This window comes from Apis mellifera, unplaced genomic scaffold, assembly GCF_003254395.2.
Source record: "Apis mellifera strain DH4 unplaced genomic scaffold, Amel_HAv3.1 GroupUN_248, whole genome shotgun sequence".
NCBI lineage: Eukaryota > Metazoa > Arthropoda > Insecta > Hymenoptera > Apidae > Apis > Apis mellifera.
This window is the reverse complement of record NW_020555859.1, coordinates 33510-42661: the sequence shown is the minus strand read 5'-3', so window position 1 is coordinate 42661 and position 9152 is coordinate 33510. Positions and strand designations below refer to the sequence as shown.

Genomic DNA, 9152 nt, shown 5'->3' with positions numbered 1-9152 from the left:
TATAAATTAATCTTTTATTATGTATTATAATTATCTTATACTATCTTATAATTATTATGTTACACAAAATAAAGTTTTTATATTATATTGTTACTTAAGAATATTGTAGATTTTATGCCTACGCTGTATCGAACTTCAAATACAGATCGTCATTTTGATAAACTTTATCACTTTGTTTATTGTCACTTTATCATATTGTCTATTACACAATTGGATTAATATCTATATTGACAAATGGTAAAAACAAAAATATGTATAAAAATATTTTCTTCTAAATCTGATTAAACCTTCATTGTTTGTATGAGATTTCTTTCCAATGAATAGTATTAGGATGTTCCATAAGTTTCTTTCGCTTCACATTAGGAATGACTTTAACTGGTTACTTTTATATGAACATGTAGTTTATCTATTAATCGTTTATGGCATCGATTTCAGTCATCCAAGAGTACTTTTAAGTATATTTATCTAAAGTATGTTTCATTGATGACACAGTCTCTTTTAAAACTTTTCTCTACACTATTCATTATAAATAACAAAGAAAGCATTTGTGACATGTTATTTTTTATTGCTTTAAAAAAAATGATGGTGCAAATGATACTGCAGATGAGATTTATACTGTTCACAAGAATTATTATACTACAACTATTATGATCATTCGTAATTGGTTTAAGATTGATTTAGAGCTGGCAATTTTGACTTGAAAGATGAAAATCACAGTAGCCGCTCACCATCAACAGATCTTATCAAAGCCATGCTCATTGAAAATCCGTGATATAATGTGCATGAGATACTGAATGTCACTAATATTTCTAAAACAACAATATATAATCATCTGATCAGGATGGCATATGTCAATCGTAATGTATAATTTAGAGTTCCACAACTATTGACGCAGATCAATCTTATGAACGTCTCTTTGTGCGATTTTCTTCTCTAATGAAAAAGATCCTTTTTTAAAGAGGCGTGTCACTGAAGATTAGACTTAAATTTTGTATCAAAATGTGTATCGAAAACGTATTTGATAAATTGAAAGCCATCATAGCAAAAAAACGGCCAGAATTGGCAAACTGATGAAGCATCGTTTTTCATCACGATAATGCAAAACTATGTTGCATTAATTGTAAGGAAAAAACTGTTACAGTTTGATTGAAACATTCTACTGTATCTTCTGTATTCGCCAGATTTTGCTCTGTCCAACTATTACTTATTCCTGTTATTAAAAAATTTTTTTCTTCATAAACTATTCCAATCCGTAAGTGAAATAAAAACGCATCTCGAGGAATATTTTGCAAATAAACTTTAACAATTTTGGAAAAAGAGAATAACAAGGCTTCTTGAGAGATGGAAAAAGATAATAAAGCAGAACGGTTCGTATATAATGCAATAAATCAATCTTAAACAACAAATATTGTATTCATTTCGTATTAAAAAAAAAAAAAAACTTATGAGACACCCTTATATAATATTTTACAAAATTCTTGGCGATTAACTTATATTATAAGGCGATCTGTATGTTTCAAAATGTGGCCTTGATTTAATTTCACAATTTATATTGTAAGAAAAAACAATAGAAATATATAAATATATTAAATATATTAAATTAATTTTTTATATCATTGTTCGTGACTGTAATAGCAGATGGAAACTCAATAAGAATATACAATGTTGGATATTTATAACGAATGATGTTTTTTTATAAGCGAACTATATTACAATTATATTATCTATACAAACATCTCTCACAATGTCACGGATAATTGTATTTAATAGTTAAAAAAAAAAGCGTAACTAAAAAAAAACTATCCATCGTATCTAATCAGAATACAACAGTACTACGAAATGTTAATTAGATTTTTTTTCTTCTTCTTTAGTTCAAGAAACTTCTTTTAAAATTCAATTAAGAGTATCACGATTTTTCAATGGGATATAATAGTATCGTAAGATTGCAGCTATCACTTATCATCTTGCAACACCCCAAAATTCGAAAAATTTTTCGAACTAATAGTCACTATCGCAAAGATATTAATCAAGAATTATATGTCTATCATAAATTTTTTCGAACATAAAGTAATAATTGTTGATTCAGTTACGAATTTGGAGAAATGTTATCTTTAGATTTGAAATCGTATTGCATTCTAATTAGATTACACTTAATTTAACGAGAAACGTCAGTAAACATAAACATGCACGTGATTTATGCATATGTTAGGCAAGGCTGATTCGCAGGTTTTAAATAATAAAAAAATCAATTTTTTCTAATAATAATAATTTGTTCTTCATAATATAAAATTACTCGATATAAATAATAAGATAAATAAAATATATAATAAAGAAATATATATAAAAGAAGTTATGTGAATGCAATTAATATTTTTTATTCAGAATTATAATTGTTTGATTTCAAAGTGTCATCGAAATTAAATTTATAATAAATGTTGATTTAATTGTTAATTCAATTATTTCATCTAACTATAAAAATTTATCTTTAAAATTTATGATAACATATACCATGTATTTTTTTGCAATTTTTCTGTTGTGACTATATTTATTGCTTTATGAAATAAATATTCCGCTTTTATTGAATAAATTTAAAATTAATTTAAAATTTTTAAAACTTTTTTTATTTCTGTTAAAAAATTGATAAATTATTCTTCTATTTTGACATTCTTGTCAAAATTGTTTACTTTTTTAGAAATTTTTTAAGGTCTTTTCATTTGTCTTATCATTTCTTTAAAATATATTTTAAAGAACGATAAGATATTAAGATATACGATATTTTTCCTGATATTTCCATATAGAATATAAAATAGACTGATCTAATAATTTTATAAAGTTAAATAATACTTTTTTTAAAATACTTATTAATAAAATATATTTTTTATTAATATTTTGTTAATATTTGTTAATTTTTGCTGTTAATTGTTAATATATACATAATCTTTATCTCTCAAAAATAAAAATTGTTTTTAACAATTGTTATTATATCAGTAATTGATTCTTTCAAATTTTTTCTTATTTTTTTTTTATAAATATTTAAAATGATATTTTCATTTGCACTAATATATATTTTTTTAACAGACAATATGCCTACGTTTTCTCATTTATAATCGAAACTTGAAAATGACATTGAATAGATAAAATCTACAACGAAAATGAAATATACGCTTCGAATGCTCATAAAAATTTGATCATTTTTTTACTATTTTTTCAATAATTAATAATAATAATTTCGAGAAACAAAATTTTTTTCTCTTTTTCTATAACTTTTTGAAGAAAGAAAAAATGTATTTTTAAGAAATTTTTTTTTAATTATATACACATTTGAAAATCATTTAAATTTCCGGCTAACCTTGTATATAAGAATCCCTGACAAAAGATCACTACAATTTCACTCTGAGATTCAATATTTGAATATCGTTTGAGGATAAATAATTGCAATAATAGCGAATATTATGTGAATAATATGCAACCATTTTAGTTATACTTTCTGACTCAATACATTGGATTTATTATATTAAATATGTACATTTATTAATAATTATGAATATTATCCAGATTAAAAGCGACACTATCATTCTAGATTTTTGTTTAGATTTAACGAGGAGCCAACAATCAATAGTAATGAAAATAGATTTCTGTACAAGTTTTTCGAATAAGCAGAGAAATTACTGGTCGCAAACAATATTTTATATTGTTTTTTCTATGTATATATTTTTTTATATATATTTTTTCATATATATACATACATTTTTTTTTATTAGTCGAAGATTTTTTTACACTAATAAATTATACATAAATTTATTTATATAATTGAATATTTTCTATTTTCTTGTGTTACATGCATAAATTTTTATAGTACATGAAAAATAATCTAAATAATTATGAAGCATTTAGAAATTTTGAAAATAATTTTTTTTTTTGAAAAAGAATATGCAATGGTGCTTCCATTATAATAAAAAAATAAAAAATTTGACATCAATAATTTTTTAAAATTTTATAAACAAAATAAAACATAAAAAATAAAAAAAGTTTAATAAAATAAAATTAAAATATTTTTTCTATGATTATTAATTTTGATTAATCTTCTTAATTATTAATTTTTATTTTTAATTAATCTTCTTCATTATTAATTTTTTTTTTTACTTTAGATTAGGTTATGTTAGATTTAAAATTTTTCTTTGATGTTATCTAATTGTCGCAACACGATAAGACTGTGGCAGATTAAACATCGAATAACCATCGTAAGAAAATACGCACATTTTTATGTACGACAGTGATGACATTAGGTTTTTTCCCATTTGTTAATGGGGATCTGCTATAAAAAAATATCTATAAAAAAATCTATGGCGCGCAGCGAAAAAAACATTTTCCAATCGAAGATACTGGTGCTCAGCAGGTGTAACCGGTCGCTAACAGCCAACGCAAGGATAATTGATGTTCTTCCCCTTCCACATAATTGGATATATAAGCTTTGCCCAGACAGGACGGTTTTATTTGGATGAACATTTTTTTACTATTTTTATGACATCTACTATGCAGAGTCCAATTTCAATTAACCCAATTTTAATCCAATTTTAACCCAATTTTAATCCAATTTTAGAGGAAAAGAAGGAGGCATTAGAGAAATGGAAAAGACCAAAGACTCTCATTTTGCACGAAGGCACCCAGCCAATTGAAAAGAGCACCAGAGTCTCCGATGTTGTTGTATTGTTGGAGAAGGCAACAGTATTTATGTCGGAAGTACAAAAGTGCAACGAATCGCATAAACGGACACGTATGCGATAATAGCGTACTCGCTAGATATCACTGATTGCAACAGAATTGAAAATGATAGCAAACCTCGATCGAAAAAGAGGAACTGACCACTCACTGAGGAATAAAATGTTCTGACTAGAACGAAAAAACAGATTGTGAAGAAGAAGTCAAGAGAAAGTCAAAATGCATAGTTAAAATCATCGAACTTTTCAACACGTAAGTTCGTTAAGAAATGATCGCTCTATCGTATGTCTAGAAAATCGCTATCACTGTTACGAAGTTTGACAAAAATGTTTGTTTTTTTTACCGATTGCAACAAATCTAATTTTTCGAGTACAATAATTCAAAAATTTTTTAACTTTTATTATTAATTTATAATATCGTAATAATTAATTACGATAAAAAATTGATGTATCTTTATTATTTTTATCGTTTTATTACGTCTTTAACAATTTATTACGATATTAACGTAATAACTATATATATTCATATATATATATTATTTTTATTATTAATTTTTAAAAATTAAAACTAAATTTACATTTTTCTGATATTAGTTTTCGATTTATTCATTATTGTATTAAGATATTCTAAATGCCATTTTACGTGAAAAACAATTATAGATTTTTTACATGTAATGAACCGTTTTATAATTATAAATTACAATGCGAATACTAATCAATCAAAGAATAACAGTGTAATATGAAATAAAATAATAATGATAAAATATTAAATAAAAATAAATATTAAATATTAAATAAAAATAATAATAAAAAACTAAATTATAAAAATTACAAATAAAAATTAGTGAAGAATAATTGATAATGTATAACAGTAAATAATCCTAATTTTGTGCTAATAAAAATTTTTGCTAATAGTTGTTACAATAGAATTTAAATAAAAATTCAAATAATCGTGCAATATTTAATTCATTAGCAAAAAAACCTAAAGCATTTAGTAAATTTACTATTCGCATTAATATATACGTGTAATTGATCGATGAGATGAACAATATTTTGATGATACATTTCCCTCAGAGATCTGTGATTGTTATTTGATTTTTTTCTTAAATCCTAAAATTACCTTCCAATCAACGTATATATATATATATATATATATATATATATATATATATATAATAATTATATTATAAAAATATTATATATAATACACAAATTATTATGGAATTAAAAAAATTATAAATTTATGCTTATTAAAATTTTTTACAAATGGAACAATAATTTTATAATAATAGCTAATGCGAATAAAAAATTAGAAATATAAAATCTAATTAAATAAAAAGAAAAAAAAAATTTCTTTTCTTAAATTAAAAGTTAGAAGAGAAATTAAGTTAAAAATTAGCTTGAAATAAAATTAAAAGTTAAAAGTTAAATAAAAAATTATAAATTATATTAAAATTAATCATTAAAGTCAAGGTAAACTAAAATCTAAATAATAAATAAAAATAAATTTAAGAATTAAATTTAAAGTTAAATTTAATTTTAAATTTAATAAAAAGTTAATTAAAAATTAAAAATTAATATAAATTAAAAATTGAAGAACGAATTAAAATAAAATTAATATTTAAATATAAATAAAATTTCAAACAAATTATAAATTAAAATTAAATTAATATAAATTTAAAAATTAATAGTAAATAATTAAAAATTAATAATAAAATTAATGTAATTAAGAAATTTAAAAGTAAAATGAAAAGTTAATCAATAAATTATAAATTAAAAGTTAGAAATGAAATAAAGTTAAAAGTTAAAAATTAAAGCAAATTAAGAATTAAATTTAGATAAAAATTGAAATTCAATGTGTTTCTTACAAAAATTTGATGGAAGAAGCAAAATCGATGATATTTTCTCTCTGAAATCGGGACGAGACGGATAAGATAACAACGGTTGGATTTGAATGTATTTTATCTGTTCATGCTCGAAAATGAGTTTTCTTTATAATTTAATTGTTGTAATTATAATTATTGTTAGATTTTTGTTTTTAATTTCTATTACTATAATACACTTAAAAATTAATATATTCTTACGCATTATAAATACAAATTAAATATGATTTTATATTATTCTTTTTAATTTATAAGTTATATTAAAATATTTTAAATGTTATTTATTAATATTAAAAATAATTATAATCATAAATTAAAATCGCCAATCAAACTATATATAATCACGATATGATGAAATAAACTTTCAAATTTTTACTATTTTAAAACTTATTGAAAGAATTCTTATATTATTTTGGTATATAATAATTTTTATTCAGTTTTATATAATTTTATGCTTTTGTTGTACTTTATTTATTTTGTTTTTAATTTATTTTTAACTTTTTCCCTATATTTTAAATTTCGTTTGTTATATATTTAATTATCTTATAATGAACTTTTTATTTTTTTTTTAACTTTGTTATTAATTATTCATTCTTATTATTATTATTAGTTGAGTTATATTTCAATTTTCGCGCAATTTAAGTGAGTATGAAACCATGTCACTCAGCCAATCAGGAAATCGTTAAAGTTCAACATTTAGACGAATCAATGCGTATGGCGTTAGTCTATTGTCAAAAATCATAGAGAGAAATTGCGTTATATCGATAAATTATATAGATATATCGTAATTTGTGGAATTTAATATTTATTGAATTGATGGTTTAATTTATAGATTATTAGTATTTTTTTTTAAATTAACATGTTTGTATTGAATCATTTTTTACAAGTATTATTACATCGAAATTAAATTGATTTTCTATCGTTATTAATAATCCATACTAAAAACATCCGAAATCCGGATTTGTATTTAATTATTGTTTTATTTTAACATTATTTAATATAAAATTGGTTTTACGATTCTAATTTCTATTTATATTTGTGCAGATCATTTGTGCAGTTTAATTAAATAATGGAGATTAAATAATTAATGGAATGATTTCAAAAGTGTGATAGGTTATGTATCACGACTTTCGTGCAACTATGGTAAGATTTGATTTTTATTTTAATAAAAGACAGTAATTATTATAAGTGTCTCTTACTTTTTAATCATATATAAAGTAATTAAGAAATAAAAGTAATTAGACGAGATTATTGTCAATCAATTTTATACATATTCTCATATATTAAATATCTATTTAGCATTCGATTCAAAATTGAGAATGTTTCTATAATAATTCTGTCTGTTTAGAAAATATTATGTATCGTTTTTATATTTATTTTTTATATTTATTTTGATATTGTGTTCAAAATAGAAAATATTTTGTTTTCGGGTAATCGATGATTCATGACTGTACATCGCTCGACATATTTCGATGAACTTCAAGCATATCTTCTTCGTTCAATTCGATAATCGAAATCGCAGTGTCAGAGATGTCATTTTTCCGTCAAGAATCGTGTTTTTGGATGTTTCGCTTCAGGTGACTAATTTATCTTGTAATTTCTTTTTATTATGTTTCCTGATTATTCTACTTTCCTTATATATTGTTATTTAATTTATTCAATAATTTATGATATTATTTTGTACATATTATTATAATTGATAATTCTTTTAAGAAGAATAATTTATTCGATTTTTTTATATTAAACTATTAAATTTATAAAATAAACTGTTAACATTGTTAAATTTATTCGTGAAATAGATATCAATTTTTAAAATAAAATTTGTGCTTGGTTATTGACTTTAATACAATAATTTTTATACAATAACATTTTCAAAAAATTTTATATATTTATTCTAAAAATTTTATTATTTTTTCTGCAGGTTATTAGTTTGCTATAAGACAGGAAAAAGTAATTTCAATATGAACAATCATTTCAACAATCATTCAACGCGATGATTAATCAGATAAGCGATAAAATTTGATTTTTTATAAGGAAAATATATACATTTTTATTTTCTTCTTCTTATTATCATTTATTACCGTAACAATATATATCTACTTGATAAGTAGATAAGTAACTCATAATAGATATAGATGAATCATTAAGAATAAAAGTATAAAAGATTAAACAAATTATATTTTTATTTCGAATATTTTTAATTACGTTTCGCATATTTATTAAAATTAGTGTAATTAAATAATATCGATTACGCTAAGAAGAAATTATCTTTATTAAATATTTTCCATCAACTTAGAGTTTCATCTTTCTTACTTCAATTTTTTTTTAAGTAATCATTATATATACATATTTATATCTTGTTTTAAATTAAAATATTTACAAAATTAACTTGAACAAAATAAAAATATGTGCAAGAATATAAATTAATTATGTTTAGTTATAATTAAATAATTCGCTATAAATAAAACTGTAGTATTATTGTTAAAACGAATGAAGCGTAAAAAATACAAAAAAAAGTCGATATATTTTTGAAAGATCGGAAATATATTAA

General features: G+C 21.6%; 1 long non-coding RNA gene across 7 annotated transcripts; it reads left to right on the top strand.

Annotated features, from left to right (window-relative positions):
- The first annotated feature begins 4169 nt into the window (after positions 1–4169).
- On the top strand, positions 4170–8662 carry LOC100578019. 7 transcript variants are annotated; one of them, XR_003306403.1, is made up of 4 exons: positions 4170–4971; positions 7646–7744; positions 8014–8178; positions 8523–8662. It is a non-coding gene; the product is annotated as an uncharacterized LOC100578019 (long non-coding RNA). The 7 variants fall into 7 exon arrangements; XR_001706166.2 differs by lacking the exon at positions 4170–4971 and adding an exon at positions 6522–6661; XR_001706169.2 differs by lacking the exon at positions 4170–4971 and adding an exon at positions 6533–6674.
- Positions 8663–9152: the final 490 nt, after the last annotated feature.